At 44.4% G+C, this 10,210-nt stretch overlaps 1 long non-coding RNA gene across 1 annotated transcript; it reads right to left on the bottom strand.

Moving 5' to 3' along the window:
- Positions 1–5,357: 5,357 nt before the first annotated feature.
- Positions 5,358–7,394, bottom strand: LOC121724219. The gene is made up of 2 exons (XR_006035164.1): positions 6,917–7,394; positions 5,358–6,753 (listed from the first exon to the last, which is right to left on the bottom strand). It is a non-coding gene; the product is annotated as an uncharacterized LOC121724219 (long non-coding RNA).
- Between the last annotated feature and the right edge of the window lie 2,816 nt (positions 7,395–10,210).

Raw genomic sequence — 10,210 nt, 5'->3', positions numbered from 1 at the left:
TATTTTTGAATCTGAAAAATAATTGCCAATGTCCGTACATCTCTGACCTCATAGCTGGCTAGGGCCGTGAATATGTCATTCATGTTGTGCTCCGAGGCACAAGCCTGTTGTTCTACTACACTGAAGACACCATCCCAAGGGTCTTAAGAATGCAGGGAGCATGTAAGGGTCCTTGGTGAGGTCCCCCAGTTACACTTCATCAGACACTTAGATGGGCTTTCACGGGTGTGAAATAAATAGCAACATCTACAGGTACACAAAGGAAAGTCGTTGTCAGTGAAGAGCAGCGTTTAGCAGACTATGCGTCAGGGGATGGCAGCAGGGGCCTGAAAAGCTGCCTTTGCTTTTACACAGTTGGCATCAGGCTGCGGGGGTGAGAGCACAGTGTTCTTTTTGGACTGTCACCTCACTCTGGTCACCCCACCACCACACGCACGCACACACACAAACACACACTCCCACACACACACACACACCTCCCTTCATCACTCTCCTCCTCCCCTCGCCCCGAAACGTGGGCCCATCGCTCCTCAAAAGCGAGACTGTCTCCTCCGAGGCTGTCACTGGCTCCGCTGCCCCTCTCAGTGCTGGGCGACCGACAAGGCTGTGTGAATTAATATACATGCCTGCGTCTTGGGGACTGCATGAGGCCTCAATCGGCTCTCATTGTTGCCTCCTCCTTCCGCGCTCACTCCACAGAGCGAGGCCTCATCTTCACAACAATGCCCTTTAAAAGTCCCCAGTGCCACTCCAAGGCCCCAGTACATGAAAGGGGGGCCTTTGCTTGGGAGGGATGTGTCTTAAAGGAGGGATGGGGTGCGTTTGGCAGGAGGCCACTAGTGCCTATTCATGCAGAAAGCGGGCAGAGGGGAGATGGGGTTGTGGTGGTGAGTTTGGGTGGAGGGTGTGTGTGTGTGTGTGTGTGTGTGTGTGGGGGGGGGTGAGTAGACAGACAGAAAAGAGAGAGAAAGAGAAAAATATGCCTGAAGTAAGTCACTTTCAGGGGTGGCAATGCCCCAGGAAGAAAGGCCACATAACGTGGATGGCTGCTGCTAGGAGACACAGCACAGAGGCATGCAGCAGGCAGGCCCCCCACACCAAAAACATCAATGGCCTCATCCAATCTCCATTAGGCGTGTGGAATGATAGAGATATACATTAGAAAAAAAGCGTATAGGGACGCGAGGCAAACACAGCATAAAATCTACAGCAGACATCTTGACAAAGATAAACTGATAACATTTCAGGAGGACTTTTAAACATGCTTGAAACACGTGTGTCTCCATGACCTGGACTCCCAGGGTTATTTCTGAAGCTCTCACCAGCAAATTTGATAATTGCTGTCATGGTGTTTTTGAGCTCGAAGTCACATGTTTACAGGTTTACACGAAAAACCTTCTCAACCTACAATTGAATTACATTTTTTTTTTTAGCTGAGAAATACAAGTGTTTGCTCGCAAGCCTGGGAAAGATCATATAAGCCCATAAGGCCACCCTTATTTATCCATATGAGACTTTTTGAGGACTATAACACATCATTGCCAAGAAACGGTTAAGTGTCAGCTATGGTGGTTTGCTTTCCAGTACATCAAACCCCACTGCCACATGTATGTTGTGGGCGTCACACTGTAGTTACCCTCTCACATGCTTGAGTAACTCAGCCACTCATGGGTGTCACCCCAGCATGTGTGTGTGTGTGTTCATCTGTAGATGCATCTGTAGATGAATGAGCACGACGCAGTTTGTCTCAGGTCTGAGGCCATCGTGAGTGGTGGTGATGATGGCTTTGCCAGGAGTTGTGGTCATCCTCCCTGTTTCTCTCTCTCTCCCTCCCTTAATCACCCCTTACCCTCCTCACATTTTTTTCTTTCGTCCCTCTCCTGGAGGATTACTTCGGCCTCTGTCTCAGATGTGCTGACAGCTCAGCCGCACTCTCTGGAGCCTCATCTGTCCAGGGCGGAGGCTGGGAAAGCTCTCAAAGAGAAACAGAGAGAGAGAAGGAGAAAGAGAGAGATGGGAGCTTGGAGGTTGGGTTGAGGGGGTTGGGTGTTCTTCCTGAAAGTCTTTTAGGAATCCACACCCAGAGGATGACTGAAAGGGTCAATCATCCCAAACATGGCCCCAGAAAAAAAAAAAACGTGGCCCCCTGCTCCATTCACAAACCTGCTAGTAAGAGAGCGGGCAGCAACCACACTCAGTACTGCATAATTGCGATCCGTGCTTAGTTCTGTGTTGTCCAGAGGACACAGTGAGCCCGGGCTTTGCACTAGAGGCGATTATCCACAGGGAAATGGTGTCATGAGGAGGCCTGGGAAACCTTTTAGAGATTACATGGACAAATGCAGTGTCTGACACGCACATGCCATTACCCATAGGAAGTTATATTGGAAGATAAAGAAAACATACTTGTTGCCTCTAAGAAGATGAGTAGCAGTAGCATAGCTGCAACCACCTAAGAAGAGAAACAAAACTATATTGATGGTCCTAATATACTTTCTTATGTTCTTTACATTTTATATGTGTTTTGGATAAAAACAAAAAAAACTATTCAGCCATACATCCCAAATACATAACCAAACACTGGTTACGTATGTAACTGTGGTTCTAAGACTTAGTGGAAGACCGCCTGGTCTTGTGGATTTGTAGGCATGGGTAATTATGCTAAGTTCCATTGTACCCAGAACTTGAGAAAAAACAACCTCTGCAATAGAATGGAATTCCAATTCGGGTAAGATTCATATTGAGTTGGTTGAATTGACGTCATAGCAATATGGCGGCACACACACTGAACTTTAAGCAGAATGACGTGCTTGTCGATCTTTACTTTTATTTGTGTTTGTGTTGTGAAACTTGCTATAACTTTGTAGTGGCATATCCATTTTCATTCAGTTGATCTGCGAGCATGAATAACCCACTAACCAACTCATCTCATCTCTGTTAGCTTCCTACATCAATGAGGCTAGTCAAACAAACATTGATATTAGTTTCTAATGTTTTCTGTTTCTGTTTCTGGTGGGCATTCATGCTTTCCTGAGCAGATGCCCTGGAACACATTTAGATCTGAAGTCTGGAAAATTCACACAGAATTATCAACTTCCAACTTGCAATGGAATGCAGCATTGCCTCCACTACCCAATAGGACAGGCACTGTTTAGACAGGCACGTTTTAAAGGACATCCACTTAATGTTAGGGCTCATATGGGGGAAAACAAAGGGGGTCAAGTGCTATAATCAAGTCCCATGATAAATACTGCACATAACAAGGGGGACTCGGATCTGGTGGGTTCCAAGTGAAACACCTCCAACCTCTAGATGGTGAGCTGCTAATGCTGCCACATACACCTTAACTGGTGTGAATCCAAAGTCTGTGGAACAGAGCAGCTTAAGGGGTCGATGTTATGTTCAGTACAACAAGCACAGAACACCTTCCACTTGCCCACATAGAACTGGCAGGGGGATTCTGCATTCAAAACAGTGTTCCTGGTCCCTACTTAACACTCTATTAGCAGCCCTGAGGCCTCAATGGCCACACCCCTAGATTCAGGTGATTGGGATTGGGGTGCTGAATCCTGCCCTCCACATGTGTCAGCAGATAGGGTCGATAGGGGAGCTGGCATCTTGATCCATCACGGTGTCTGCTTTGTACTCTTAATAAGGAACCCCAAAATTAGGGAATAATCTCAATGCAGTAAGCCAAGGGTAGGGTATTTGATAGCCTTGGCAACCATGGCTAAGCATATGATGCTACACTGTGACCAGACAACAATTTAGCTAGCAGCCAGGAGTGAAAACAGATAACATTAGGTGTTGAGTAACATTAACGTCAGCCTCTACGATGAAATTCGTCAGAAATTTCCCCATAATTAACCCATAACCACACCATACTCACTTAATGTCGCTAACAAGGAAGAAAGCTAACGAGGTTGCAAGGACACTTCCATAAGTGCTTTCAGCACCGCCCTGGTGGACTGGAGTAAAGGAAATAGAACTTATACTTTGTCCAATTTACGCTTGCTTTCTCAAAAATTATGGACAGGCCAAGATGTACATGGGTTGCCATGTCAGCCTGGGATAAATATTATATTCCACAATGTAACAATGTAAGTACAAATCTTCATATGTTTGAGAGCACAAGAGCCACTGGAGTTTCTTCAAATTAAGTTTTTGAAACATATATCACAGTAAATCAATAATGTGAAAAGGCATACGATGAGAACTCCAGTCAACCCTTGTATGATTTCACACAGAATCCCCATGCTGTTGTCATTCAGAGTCAAAGAGGACATTTTGGACATACGTGAGTTAGCCTACTAACACATCAGTATGACCACCAACCCCAGTGTCTGCATCCATCCTACTTTCTCTCTGGCTTTCTTTCCCTTGTTCTCTTTCCCCCTGGTCCCTGCATGTCCCTCCACCTCAGAGCATTCTTGAATTCCCCTTTTCACACAATTCATGTCCCTTTTAGAGGGCCCTGGTCCCCTTCCACTGAGCTATGAGGCAAAGTCGCCACAGTCTTCTCAATAGATAATCCCCAAACACTGGGAATACATTGTGTCCGGCAGCCTGGGGAAGGAAGGTCAGAGGAATGCTGGGTCCTGGAGGCAGAGAGAGAGAGCGAGAGAGAGAGAGAGAGAGAGAGAGAGAGAGGGAGAGAGGAAGACACAGGGAACGTACTGAAGAATTTGGCATAATGGGGTGGAGAGAGAACAGAAAAGGGGGAACGTAAAAAGGGGAAACCGGGAGAAGAGAAAAAAAGTCAAACCCGTAAATGAGAACAAGTGAAAAAAGGGATTATGGCACAATATCCGACTGCACTGAGGGGTCAGGAGAATTAAGGCTCCGAGCAGCTTGCTCAGTGTGCGGACAGATAAAAGGAGGGCCTCCAGTGAATGGCCGCGGTTCAAGTGCGGACCCTTTGGGCAGGCTGCACCCCGGTTCTTTAAGGACCAGGCATCACTTTCATGTGCAGGCATGCATTGTTGGGTGGCTTCATAGAAACGTGCATCTGTAATGGGCCACAGGCAGAATGGCCTTGTTCCATTGAGATTATTATGGGCTGAGGAGGCTGAGGTGGAAGGGAAAAGGCCTTTTTTAACCACTCATTCCAATGACTGAGCCCCTTCTCTCAGTATGTGTAGAACACCAGAAGGCCCACACCACTCTGCAGCTGCTCACAGCGTTAACCCTTAAACACATGGGTTCGTGATGGCTGTGGGAGTCTGCAAGGGGCTCTTGCAAAAGATCCCCCGCCTTTACTGCACATGACACGTTTTCAGGTTATAACCACAAAGACACAACTACTCAGAAAAACTGCATTGAGGAACTACGATACTCTCAAATATAGGACTTATGAGAAAGGAAAAAAATATTTTATTTTGGGATTATAATGTCACAAGTAATCAGCTTTAATCACCATTACAGATGCACTGTTCCTCTGCTACATTACAGAAACCGTATGAGATATTTAACACAAGTTTAGAATGTATGACTATGTGATAAAGAAACAGACAAATAAGTGGAAAATATGCAAATGTTAAGGAGTGTAAAATGGCTCAGTTTAGTTTTGAATGGTACTAATTCTGATACCTTCCACACAGTTTTCATACATATTTCTCAAACAAACACTTGGGGAAACAATTTCTCATGGTGTGAACGCTCTGTACCGGCAGCTGTGGTACTTTTCCTCAGTCAAACATTCTTTCAGTGGCTTATCAAAACTGTGAAGAGGATACGATCTCAAGGTTGTGAACACAAACAGCAGCAGGCAGGTTTCAACCAACCTGGCAATGCAAAATAGAGGATTCAGGTGATGCACCCCCTTCACCAGGGCTCTGAGTGACCCGGCTCATCGGTGCACATTGTCATGGCTCCCCTGTTTGCTGCACAGAAGCCTCTTCCTTCCGCAGTCACCACGGAGTTAACAGACAAAGTGCAGGCTAAATATAAACTGCCTTCCCCTGCGTGTGCAAGACCCATCTGAACAGACACTTCCACAAAAGGAAGACGTGGCTTTTCTGTTTTTACATTACACTCTGTTAGGATAAACAGTAGAAGGGGGATTTTTCTGTCCTGGCTGCCTCATCTTATGGGAGTCGTGGCCTTGATGAAATTTTTCGGGAGCTGGAGGGAATGTGGGGACATGAAGTTCACTTTGCCCCACTTATGAGGAAGGCATTACAGGAGCATGGCTGCTGATGCCGGAGAGAGGTCATGTCGTAATCTGTGGAACTCAGTGCTTTCTCAAGGGGTGCAAAAGGATTGTTGCGGTTTTATTCTCTCTAAATTGAGACAATCGATATGAGTTAGTATTGTCCTGGGGAGACCCCCTCAAAGTTACTTTCGTAGAACACTCTGACAAGCCATGTGTCCCTACTGACAGACGTATGACTTAGCATTTTAGTCCTCAGTAATGGCCAGAAGTGTGGATCCCCTCCTTGTGCTGCAGTCAGACATAGAAGGCATGCAGCCCTTTGGCACACATGTTAGGAGTTCATTACACGGCGGGTCAGAGGTTAGAATTCTGTTTCCTGTTCACACAGAACATGATTTCATCTGTTTTGAAGTATCAGCTTGCCATTTCCAACAATGGTCGCCTTTCATTAAAAGCTGCCTGCAACAGATCCAGGGGCCAAAATAGAGGCACAATTGATGTGTGCATTTCCTCTCATGATTTCGCACTAATTTCTCTCTGCTGGGTAATGTGTAGGCCCAGGTCACCGGCTGTCTTTCATTCTCTTCCTTCCTCTAGAACTGGGAGATAAAACACTTATGATGATTATCTCAATCTAAATATACCTACATTTTGAATGACCTCTAGTGCAGCTTTTGAAAACTTTCAAAAACAGGACATTAAAATGTTCACTTTTAGTGAATGAAAGTAGTGTCTAGTACTTGCACATTCAACATCACTCACCTTCTGTGAGAAAAGTTGGCCGTGCAGGAAAAGATGGTTTTCCTGTTCAACCAGGGAGATGCTAGTTCAGGCTGCTGTATGGGCTTAAGAACACCATCTTATTGACAGTCTGTCAAACCTTGCAATGCTCCCCCACCACCATCACCACTAAGTCACACACACAACAGTCTCTTTCACAACCAGTTTGTGTGTGTGCAATGGGTGGAGGGTGGTGGGGTTGACTCAGTGGCGTGTGTGGCCTTCTCTTCCGATTCCGCCTCACTACGCCAGGCCTATAGAATGAGGATGTTCTTGAAACCAAACCACATCCTTACCAGTCTGGACAATTGCAGATGTTATGCACAGACTACCTAATGCTCTAACTGTCCAAACTGGCAACATGCTGTTCACTCTACAATTCAAACTGTTGAATGTGAGAGACAAAAAGATAATAATTTACTGTTGAACATACACAGTTTGCACACTTTACTGTTACCATACTATATCATGAACCATTAACAGGTGCATTTGATATGTAACAGTAAACTATGTAGTCTACCGAAACCAGTATTTGTTGCACTTTTACAATATTATATATATGCAACTGATCTTATCCACTAGATACCTAGTACCTACCTACCTGGCAAAATCAGCATACTTAAAATAACTACTTTTGAAGTGTATCGGTCCACCCTTCACAGGGTTAGTGTTACGCACAGTGTTACAACAAAAAGCTGGAATTTAGTTCTAATGAACACTCAATGAGTCTAGCTTTTATCAACACCAGTGCAGTGTAACATGCTCTCTTATGCGTTTGACCTTTCAACTCTCCAAGGATTTGTTCTATATTAAATCAGGGATTTATTTGATTTGCCATATCACTCGATTCACACACACACACACACACACACACACTTTTTAAGTGTCTAATTGCCTTAAAATATTAGGCCTACAGTATTGTTTTTTACAACATGCTAACTCGGTTCATCTTACAGCAAAGGGTCACCAGTGCCATCTGAAAATCTGCAGCACAGGTAAAGACTAATTGCATAACCCAGATAACAATTATCTTTGGACCGGATCCTCACAAAAGGCTTTAGATCAAGTAACATGTGCCAGCAGTAGCCTAATGTAGGCTGCCGTATTAGAAGTAGTTTTTTGCAATAGTCTCAATATTGAACAATCAACTCCTAATTCTAATGACTCTCTTGTACTCTCACGTCACAGTACACTCCTAATAATCATAGTCATTACGTCAACAATATAAGGAACCAGTCGTGCTTGCCTTCTATCATGGTAGAATCATTAGTAGGGTTGGGTATCGTTTGGGTTTTATCCGATACCGGTGCTAAATCGATACTTTTAAAACGGTGCCGGTGCCAAAGCGGTGCCTGAACCGGTACTTTGTTTTTAAAATGTTTTAAATTAAAATGGTGAATGGTGAAAAAGCATTAAAAGCATTAAATTAAAATGGTGAATGGTGAAAAAGCATGAATTGCTTTTTTTTTTATTGATAAGACAAATTTGAACATGAAATTGAGCTGTTATATTCAATTTACTATCAATATCTCATTGCTCCTACAAATAATACATTTAAATGTTAAAACGGCTTGCCATGCATGCACACTCAATGGTGAGCTCTGCTTTCAAGTTTACCCAGTGTAGGCGGTTTGCCTAGCCTGACGAGCCAGACCCACATTAAAATATAGGGTCTGGGCACTCACCGTTCGCAGTGCTCAGTCCGAGGGGCGGGATAATCAGTTGTCTTTCAAATTCCCTCTGCACGCAATAGGACAGCGGCAGCGCTATGAGTCCCATGCGTTTCCCACCAGCGAAGCTAGTTGGCTAGTTCAAACGTTTGCCAACTTAATATAAGCTTAACTCGTGTCACACTGTTCGCCAGCAGCAACATTCATCTTATTTGTTTTTTTAAGTAGCAGGGAATTCAAGCCAAACCGTTGCAACTCTGCCATCAATCATTATGTTAAGCCCACCTAACGACTCGAGTTTCGATTTCTGGAGCTCACAAGCCAACGGAGAGTTGCTAGACTAGCCCTGGCAGCAAATGTAATTTGCTGCCGCTAGGGGCGCATCTAGATTTCTAGGCTACGGTTTGCCATAAGGTATGTTAAAACCGCTTGCCATAAAATTGCCAGGTCATGGACAACGGCATTTGCAAGCAAGCTAATCTAACAGGGACTCTACTTTCCAGTTAATTCAGTGTGTTCCCAAATGCTTCAAGAAATGTAATGTCTTAACCCATAACACGCAGTAGTTTTGAACATGTTAGGCTTCATGTCGGTGTTGAAGTGTTTAGATTCCCAGTGCTAGCCTAGTAGGCATTTTAACAGCAACTATGGCTATGCGCTAACACCAGTCAGCTGAGTTTAAAGGTACACTATGCAGGTTTTTTAGCTTGATATGCAAGTTTTTTAGCTTAATTTACCTTCATTTAACAGCTTCAGAGTCATTGGAATGGTTATATGTCTTTTTTTGGGTTGAATGGTGGCCGTCTCGCTTGCAACTGTGGGCCGGCGGGCCGACGGCCTCAGCGTCAGGAAGTATGATGAGTGTAACGAATTGCTTTACTGCATTCAAATACACATACACACCGTTGTTTAACACACCGTGAAATAAAGTTTTCACCTTACAACTTTGCTGATAACATTTCAAATAAATGTCAGTTAGCGCATTGGCAAGGGTATTGTGTAACGTATAGGCTAGCCTATTGGTGATGTTGTTTCATAGGCTTTTCCTTGTGTGTAGTTCCGCTCTAGAATCTTTGGTTAGGCCCACTGCTAGATTTTGACAGGAGCTCGCGATATCGCTTTAAAGTAAGCTACTTGGGCTCACGCAAGCTGTCAAACACTGTCCACTATGTGGTGCACCCCTCTGGTTTATACATCCAGTGTTTATCATATGTTAGCTAACTGTATCTGGATGTGTTGCTATCAGAGCAAGACGTTAGAGATGGCGCATGACATGCAGTGAATTTTTTTTTTAAAAAACAACGCTATTTAAGCACCGAAATGAGGCACCGAAATCCATGTTGTTATTCGAGCCAGTACCTTTCCGGAAATGTTGCTGCTGCTGCAGCTGGCGTCTTTAGGGGAAGTCCGTAGGAGTCGATTGCCGAGTGTGGAGTAACACGTTTAAAAAAAAAAAAAAAAAACACAGTCCAGTCCATACAACTTCATTTCAATTTCAAAAGAAATACTGGACTATGTTTTTTTTTTTAATTGTGAATTTCCAGAGCGTGTTACTCCACACTCGGCAATCGACTCCTACAGACTTTCCTCTAAAGACGCCAGCTGC

The sequence above is a fragment of the Alosa sapidissima genome, chromosome 11 (assembly GCF_018492685.1).
Source record: "Alosa sapidissima isolate fAloSap1 chromosome 11, fAloSap1.pri, whole genome shotgun sequence".
Classification (NCBI taxonomy): domain Eukaryota; kingdom Metazoa; phylum Chordata; class Actinopteri; order Clupeiformes; family Clupeidae; genus Alosa; species Alosa sapidissima.
The sequence above is the reverse complement of the archived record's forward strand: the minus strand, read 5'-3'. Positions and strand labels throughout refer to the sequence as shown.